The sequence below is a fragment of the Callospermophilus lateralis genome, unplaced genomic scaffold (genome assembly GCF_048772815.1).
Source record: "Callospermophilus lateralis isolate mCalLat2 unplaced genomic scaffold, mCalLat2.hap1 Scaffold_2319, whole genome shotgun sequence".
Lineage (NCBI taxonomy): Eukaryota > Metazoa > Chordata > Mammalia > Rodentia > Sciuridae > Callospermophilus > Callospermophilus lateralis.
Genome location: NW_027513216.1, coordinates 164,062 through 173,567, shown reverse-complemented (window position 1 = coordinate 173,567; position 9,506 = coordinate 164,062). Strand labels below are relative to the sequence as shown.

The 9,506-nt window shown below is 39.0% G+C and overlaps 1 pseudogene; it reads right to left on the bottom strand.

Annotated features, from left to right (window-relative positions):
• Positions 1–2,157: 2,157 nt before the first annotated feature.
• Positions 2,158–3,111, bottom strand: LOC143386988 (olfactory receptor 1468-like; annotated as a pseudogene).
• Between the last annotated feature and the right edge of the window lie 6,395 nt (positions 3,112–9,506).

Here is a 9,506-nt window from a genome sequence, read left to right as displayed (position 1 = left end):
GGCTGGGGCTAGGGGCGGTTTTAGTTTTGACTGACATAGTGAGCATCCCCTGATCTTGTGGAAGGCAAGTCTTGTTTCTTGGAAAGACAGGCAGTTTCCCTATCTCTCCGAAGGTGGAGGGGTAGGGGACAAGAAAATCAGCATGTCCTTTTATCTTCTCAAGGAGAGAACAGGGAAATCACTACATCCCTATCTCAGGGGCTGGAAAGTTGCCTCCCATCTCTCAATGAGAAAATAGGGGGAGACCGGCACATCTCCAGATCAGTAAGTTTTATCTTGGGAATAAGAACAGTATTCATAAAGTGGGGGTGGGGTAAAAGGAAGATGGTTGCAATTAAGCTAACAATTACCTGGGTCTGTTGTCACCAGCACTTGAAAATGATGTTTTTAGAAAGCTAAATGTAATGTGGCAACACTAATTTAGGGAAATAGCCACAACCACATTGCTCTCTTTAGGCCATCTCCCTATCCTGTAACTTAGTACAGGGTGTAAGATGAGAACCCAACATGATCCTTTTCCATATGACTGAGAATGTTAATCCTTTTTGTAAACATATACCCATAATTACACAAACATGCACAGCTTATTAGGTAGCTATTTGGAAGGTAATGTGAATCAAGAAATGGAATGTAGGACAAAGAGCGTATGTGCATAGATAATAAAGAGTTCAACTTTGTGTGTCAGAAAGTATCAAGTGAAGATATCTATTGAAAAATGAGGGCAAATCTATGAAATGGGCTTCAGAGATGTGAAGGTCAGTGCCATTTAAGAGAAGTTGAAATGACACATTTTGTTGTCATCACTTGCAGGGGACAAGGAAGCTAATGACCAAGAATGGAAACTTAGACAATGACACACACAGCTCACACTGAAAAATGTAAGGCTGAGCCAGGGTGTGGTGGCATATGCCTGTAATACCAGCTACTCAGGAGCCTGAGCAGGAGGATCACAAGTTCAGAGCCAGCCTCAGTAATTTAATGAGGCCCTAAGAAACTTAGTGAGACCCTGTCTCCAAATAAAATATAAAAAGTGCTGGGGATGTGGCTCAGTGGTTAAGTGGTCCTGGGTTCGATCCCTGGTACAGAAAAAAAATGTACGGCTGCACGTTCTATTTCTGAGGTGGGGGGAGGTGAGAAGAACCCCCACAATCAAATAATCTGTGGTTTTTTAAATAGGTTCAGTACTGACACATAGTGGAACACTGGCATGTTCAAATTCCACATTGTTCAATCTTTTAAAATACTTATTTATTTATTCTAATTAGGTATATATGACAGCAGAATGCATTGGGATTCATTGTACACAAATGGAGCACAAGTTTTTATTTCTCTGGTTGCACACAATGAAGCATCACACCATATATGCAGTCATACATGTACCTAGGTAATGATGTCCATCTCATCCATTCAAGCTCTGACATCATAATTTTTTCCTGTCCTTCATGGAATCATCACAGGAGTTAAATAAGATCATGGAAGTAAAGTTTATGAAATACTTAAAGAACCAAGGAAAGAAAGGTGATCCTTAAAGAGGGAGGTTGAAAAGCAGATTCTGGCCTCCTCAACCATGCTTGAGGCAACAACATTTAGAGCCCCAGGAGGACTTAGTTTCCAACAAATACAAATTAAACTGCCATAAGAAGGTAAACATAATGTGCATTTAAATACACATCAAGTAAAAAGGAAGGAAAATGCAGACACGAGAAGAAAAGAGAAGTAAAATAATTGAGAATGATATAAACACTTGCTCAGATAGAGATTTCTACTTAGAAATGAAAAATTAAAATTACAAGAGTGACTGCTGACCTGAGTTGTTTGAATCTTAGCATTGACCTGGGAGAAGAGACTATCATTTAAAGCCAAGTTATGGTTTTCAAGAGGAACACATGATAAATTAGTGATTTAAGAGCTTCAGACAGAAACTTCAATTAAATGATTTAAATTATGCCTTCAGGGTTAGCTAGAATTAACAAACAGGACACCTTCCCATCAGGTCATTGAGATTATCTTTTACATCAACTACACTCTCCATTTCAGTTTTTGTTTATCGGAAATTATTCTTTTTGAACAGAAACATGGAAAGAAATATCTGCAATAATAATCAAATATCAAACTCAATATTTATATTGGATAAAATTATAATATGTATCACTAGGTTTACCATGATACAGAGAATAGAATTGTCTTCTTACACAACATTCTTCTCAGAACTCCCTTCACCTCTCTGTTCCTCAGGCTGCAGATGAAGGGATTTGGCATGGGAGTCACCATTGTGTACATCAGAACCATAATAGAATCTTTCACATTAGAATTGTTAGATGATGAACATAAGTAGAGACCAGTACTGTCCCCATAGAACAGTGACACCACAGACAGGTGGGAGCCCCAGGTGAAGAAGGCCTTGTGGATACCACAAGAAGAAGGAACCTTGATATGGAGGGGGAAATTTGTGCATAGAACATGGTGATCAGAAGGAATGGGAGTCCTCCCATGATAAATATCATTAACTCATTAACATGAGTGTCAGAGCAGGCAAGCTTCAGCAGAGCAGATATGTCACAGAAAAAAAGTGTAAGATCAGGTTGTCTGAACAGAAAGACAGTCTGGCCGTGAGCAGAGTGTGCAACATGGAATGGAGCATGGTCAGCACCCAGGACAGCACCACCAGGGAGAGACAGAGTTCAGGGCTCAGGACAGAAGTGTAGTTCAAGAAGCAGATGGCTGCACAGCTGTCATAGGCTATGAACTCCACACAGGAAAGGAGAACAAGGAGAAAGCTCTCGAGATTTCCAAAAATCAGGAAAAGGTACATTTGAATCAGGAAGGCTGCAAAGGGAATGAATGGAACTTGACTCTGCATGTTCTGCAATAGTTTAGGAATGGTCACATAGGAAAAGCAGAGATCAGAGAAAGACAAGTTGCTGAGAAACAAATACATGGGTATGTGGAGATGAGAATCCAGCAAATGGGAATGATGATGATGCGGTTCCCCAGGATGATGGTAAGATACATGGAAAGGAATAGGGCATAGAACAGGTTCTGGTGCCCTGGCTGGATGGGCAGGCCCACAAGGAGAAACTCTGAGATGAGAGTTTGGTTCCTTCCTATCATCCTCTATCTCCAGTATCTTTCAGAGAAAACAATTAAAAATCCCTCAATGATCCAAAGAAATGAACATTGTTCTATTATCATACATTATCTGATACTCATTCTATAATAATTAACCTCATTTCCTTTATAATAATTGGAATCTTTAATGCCCGAATGTCTATTCTCCACATCATCATTGATGTCTTTTTCTTAACTTCTAGGGAACATGTTTGAATATTTTATCCTTTCCTAAACATTCTTATCTATTGGCTTCTGAGACAAAATGCTTTGTTATTTTTTATACCTGCCTGACTCCTAATCCCAGGGAAACATAACTGACTCCTGTTCCATCTGTGTCTTATATGTTGATGTTCCTCAAGGATTTTAATATGCTATTATTATAAATATATATACACCCCCAAGAAAAACTCATCTACTCCAGTGTCTTAGATTACCATTTTAAACTCAGACGTAGGGTCTGGGGATGTAGCATGGTGATACAGTGCTTCTCTAGTATGCTCAAGACTCTGGGTTTGATCCCCAGTGGTCCAAAAAATAAATTACAAAATAAAATAAAAATCAGTAAGTAATCAATAAATCTCTGTGTCCCATAACCATTATCTTCCCTTCAGTGTGTCATAGGCACCTTAAGCTGAAGATGTCCCTAATGACTCTCATCAGATTGCACTGCCTCTGTACCACCCTCCTATTTATCTACTCTCTCATATTTCAGAAAAGGAATGCAGCATCAGATCTGAAGTCTGTGAGCTGTTTCCATTCATTCTTTTCTCTTACCACTAACTCCAACATACCACATCACATATATTTCACTCCTGATCACAAGGCCACATTCCTTGTCCATGATGTCATCTTATCTCACCTGGACTATTTAAGCAGTCTCTCAAGTCATGTCCCTGTTTCTATGCCTCAGTACCCTTCCCCTTCAATATGCTTTTTCAATTACACAGTAGTATTCTAAGTAGAAATTGATCAACTTTGTCCTGATTAGTGCTTCAAAGGATTGGCATTGCTCTTAAGATAATGTTCCTTTTGAAGGCACAAATGTTGCTTTATTACCTTACCTGCATCTACCTCCACTGTCTCACCTGTCCACACAGTGATAATTGCACTCTACTCTGCAGCAATTATGGAATTAATAGCATCTCATACACACTGTTTCTCCTGCTAATCAATTTGTCCCTCTGTTCTGTCTTCACCTGGCTTACCCACACTTACTTTCAGGCATATTACATGACACTTGCTAAGCTAAAACTCCCTTGTGACCACATGCTAGGGGAGTCCTGCAGCACTTTCCACAATATCCTCTTCTCTTGTCATATCACTTGCGTCTGGATCACAGGTTGATAGCTGACTTCCCACCAGGTTGTGAACTCTACACAGAAAAGGCCATGTCTGCCTCACAACCTGCAGCAGGGCAGCCCCTGGCATGGTGTTTGATGTGGCCAATGCTTCATCTATATTTGTTGCCTGTCCTTCAGAATGAGACATGTCTCTTCAACTTTAAGGAAGTCAACTCTCCTTAAGTAGAATAATTGCTACTTTCATCCACCCAGAATACAAACTCTCTAGACTTCACCACCTAGCACTACATTTTGTCACTGCATTACCAACTTCTCTGATGTAGCTTTCTATTCATGGAAAATATTAGGGTCCATCAGAGGCCCTGTCCTTTTCAGCAATACTGATGTGAATGAAACATTCTTCCACTTTAATACAGAAGATGCCATCAAATTGATGTTGGTAAAATAAATCTGAGAGCATTATGTAAATTATTATTAAAGGAGAGGAAAGAAACATATTTTTTAAAGCTCTCCTTTGAGTTCTTCCTTAGAGGAATTAGCCATATATGATGACTGATTTTATGTGTCAGCTTTGCTCGGTCCTGAGGCCAAGTTTTCATCAAATATCACTTTTTCATTGCCATGAAGATATTCTGTTATATGATTAACATTTAAATCAGTAGACTTTAACCAAAGCAGATTATCCTCTATATGATGACCCTTGTATCATCAGTTGAAAAACTTAGAGGAACAAAAGACTTTACTCTCCTTATCAAGAATTCTGCCCCCAAAAGATTTTTCTCCCCTAAGGAAGAATTCTGCCTCCAGAGTGCTCTGGATTCAAAAGTATAACATTCGGGGCACAGCCGACCGCCTGCGCGGTAGACAGACCATCGCAGCTGGAGGAGGGGCCCAGCCACCTGCCCGTGCAGTCACCTGACCGAGCTCTGGACAAACATAAGGTTTCCCCACACCCCCCACCTCATCAAACACCTTATGAGAAAAATTGATGGAACTCATCTTGGAAAATCCCACCAACCCTTAAAACCCACCAACCACCAGCTCAGTTCTGCAGCTGATCAGGCACCTGGTTTTCATCTCAGAGAATAAGAGGAGAGAGGCCACAGGTGGAAGCTCAAGTCCTCTCACACTGACTACCACCACCACCCTGAACTCAGAGACTCAAGCTAGGAATAGATAATGCCACCAACTGGAAGAAAAGAAAACAGAGTTCTGAGAGACATTTTTTTTCTTTCTTTTTTTCTCTTCTCTCTCTCTTTTCATCCATTCATCCAGTCTCCTCTACCCTTCCCCCTCTGATCCTCGCAACCTCAACATATGTGAAACCAAGAATTGTGTATGAAAAAGGTCTTTAACAACTGAATCACCAGAATAATATAATATAGAGGAATTACATATGCCCCTCCTCCCTCCCTGCTTTTTAGTTCTTTTTTTTTCTCTTATTTTCTTTTTCCCACTCTCTTTTTTCTCTTTCTCTCCTTGTTATTTGTTATTCTCCTTCTTACTCCCTCTATCCCACTTGGAACCCCCTAAATTTTACTATTTATAAGTAGGGTAATACAGATAGGAATTTGAATCTATACATTCTTCCATAAATTACCCATCTGTTGGTTAGAGCTTTCCAAAGTTACTAAGTTAGATTAACCCCATACCCTCACTCCTTTCCCCCTAAACATAACATCCTACACCTGAAATTCAGTTTTCTTCAAGCTACCAGAAATGGTATGCCTTTCATGAAACTAATGACTATATTTGTAAACGATAATTGAAACCAACATTTGGAGACATAGAGTCTAGCTATAAATGTAGTAATAAGGAAATTGTGTGCTTAGATGATGTTCTATTGATATTGAGAACTGTTAACATTGTCTTTCTCCACAAAAGGAAGACTTTGCAACTATACAAGAGCAATATAAATATATAGGGGGAAAATCAATAACACAACAGTTTCACCAAGCAGAAAGAAAGGTGAGCAGTATGAAAAGACAAGGAAAGAAAGGACCACAAGCAATGCAGTTCAACTCAACTTCAGAAGAGGTAATATCTGAAGCAGATGGAATGTCAGATAAAGAATTCAGGATATACATGCTTCAGATGATCTGGAGTCTCAAGGAAGACATTAGACAGCAAAATCAGACAATGAAATATCACTTTGACAATGAATTACATAAACAAATCCAAGAAGCAAAAAATCAACTATACAGGGAGATAGAGGTTATAAAAAACAAACAAACAGAAATCCTAGAAATGCAGGAAGCAATAAACCAAATTAAAAACTTAAAGTACTATCAGCAGAGTAGAACACTTAGAAGATAGAACATCAGACAATGAAGACAAAGTATTTCAACTTGAAAAGAACATAGACAGCTCAGCGAGACTGTTAAGAAACCATGAGCAGAACATCGAAGAAATATGGGATAACATAAAGAGACCAAACTTAAGAGTTATTGGGATACAGGAAGGTATAGAAAACCAAAGAAATGAGCAATCTGTTCAATGAAATAATACGAGAAAACTTCCCAGACTTGAAGAATGAAACAGAATCCGAAATCCTAGAAGCCTATAGGATGCCGAATGTGCAAAATCGTAAGAGATCCACACCTAGACACATTATAATGAAGATGCCCAACATACAGAATAAGGAGAGAATTTTAAAAGCTACAAGAGAAAGGAAGCAGATTACATTTAGGGGTAAATCAATCAGGATAACAGCTGATCTTTCAACACAGACTCTGAAAGCTAGAAGATCCTGGAACAACATATTTCAAACGCTGGAAGAAAATGGGTTCCAACTAAAAATCGTGTATCCAGTGAAATTAAGCTTCAGGATGGAAGATGAAATTAAAACCTTCCACGATAAACAAAAGTATAACATTCACTCTTCCCTGGTCTGCAATCTTCTGTTTTTCACTGCATACTGTGAATTTCGAAATATTCAAATTATATGGATTATGTTCTTAAATTCACACACAAAATCATAGATATATGTATCATATTAATTCTTATACTCAGACCTAATAAACCCCAGTATGTCACAAAGCTGTAAAAGAAAGCAAAAGAAGAACTTTAACACATGTGGGAAGCTCATTTTGCTAAAATGAAATGAATGAGTATAACTGCTGGTAATTTCACCCTGCTGATGGTGTTTAACACTGCCTGCCGCATTAGCAATATGTGCCCCTAAATATTAGGTGTTGGCATTATATTGAGAAGAAATATGTAGACCATGCATCAGAATTTTTCATTCACTGGGGTGTGAGTAGAATGATCTCATGTGTTAGGAATATATACAGGGACAACAAACCACAGACATCACCTGCTGATGTCATCACTGATGACCCAGTGAACTTCTACAGCTTAAAATCCATAGTTTTCAACCTGACCCGAACATAAGATAAGAATCAGCTAGGGCAGTGTTTCTAAAATTTAACATGCATGCAAGTCACTTAGGGATTCTGTTAAAAACCTAATCTGATTCTGTAACTCAACTTCTACATTTTAAATGGACACTAAGATGATATCAGTACTGCTGTCACTGAAATGCACTTCAGTAGTAAACACATACATTGTCATTAAAGGCAGGTTATCGAGCCCTTTCAGATAAATTTAATCATAATCCATGATAGGAGGCCCATGTCCATGCCTTCCTAATGCCAAGTTTTTTAGAGCTCTATAGGGGAATGTAAAGTAAAGAATGCTCAAGAATTATTATAGCACTGAACTCGTATTCACAAGACTATTTTTAAGGGCAAATGATGCAATCATTGCAAGCACATTGCACAATAAGTTATAGCAATGAATATTATTATCAACAAAACATAAAAATGTTAAACAAACATTAATCAAAGTATTAAAACCATGTGAGAAAGTCTTGGGAGGCAGAAAGATGGAAAAGAAGAAACTTAACAATCTAAACAATTATTCTGCTGAACATCATACAATCTGGGAATTAAAGACAATCACATTTGAAAGACAGACAAGAGCTCATTCACTCTGCTACCAACTCATCCAGGGTGGCTGAGGGTGACTCCAGGGCCCTGACCCAAGATCCTTTTCCCCTTATTCATTAGAGACACAGGAAGTAACAGTCTCCATAGTCTTCACCTAACTGCACCATCCCTTCTCATTCTTCCCCTTCTGCTCAGAGAAGTCTGAGGAGCTCTGCATCCCAGAGGAATACCAAGGCTGGAGGAACTCATTACAGACAAAATAATTAGCCAGGACCTCTCAGAGACTAATTCTCCCAGAGTCCTGTAGTGGTGACTCATGACAGCCTCTGTTCACACCAGACCATCCTTTGGGGAAGGTGAAGATGCTAAGCAGCTCAGGACAGGTGTTTTCTCATTGCCTGTTGGGGAAGGGGCAGGAGACCGGTGTGGCTGCAGCCTACATTTCAGGAGGTGAAGGTGGATGGCTGCAGAAACCATGAAGTAATCAGGGACCACATTGTGAATGTCCCAACCTATCTTAGGAGTTTAAGAGTTTAGGCTTTATCCTGTGGATAACAGTGATCCATCAGTGGTCTTTGAGTAGAGTACTGCCATGAAACTCATGTTTCAGAAACATTGCAAGGATGGCAGAACCTGTTATTTCTCCCCGTCTTGCTGCTCATGGTCACTAGGAGAGGAAGAAATGCATTTAACAAGGATTAGCCTTCTATGATTAAAACATATGCAGATATAAAGAAATCAGAAGAATAAGAAAAAAATTAACTCCCCAGACCATGTCCAATTCTTCTTCATGTAATGATTAGATATTATTGATAGCTTTTTGAAAAACTAATTGACTTCTGCACCACATTTAGCTCATTTTCTGTGGAAATTCTTGAGCACCCAGGAAAATAATCATCCCTTCCTCTATGTCATGTCTCTTCCTAGTGCCAAGAATATTCTTTCCCCACATTTGATCGGGAAGCCAGGTTTGGTGTATAAAATTCACCTTCTCACCATTCATCCCTCTTCACCATCATCAGCTTCAGGATCTTACATAGTGACACATTGCAAATTTCCTTCCTAGGGACCGCATCCTGATGGGTGTCACTTTTATTGGTTCTATATTTTAATAAAGTCTGTTAAAGGACTTGGAAATATAAAG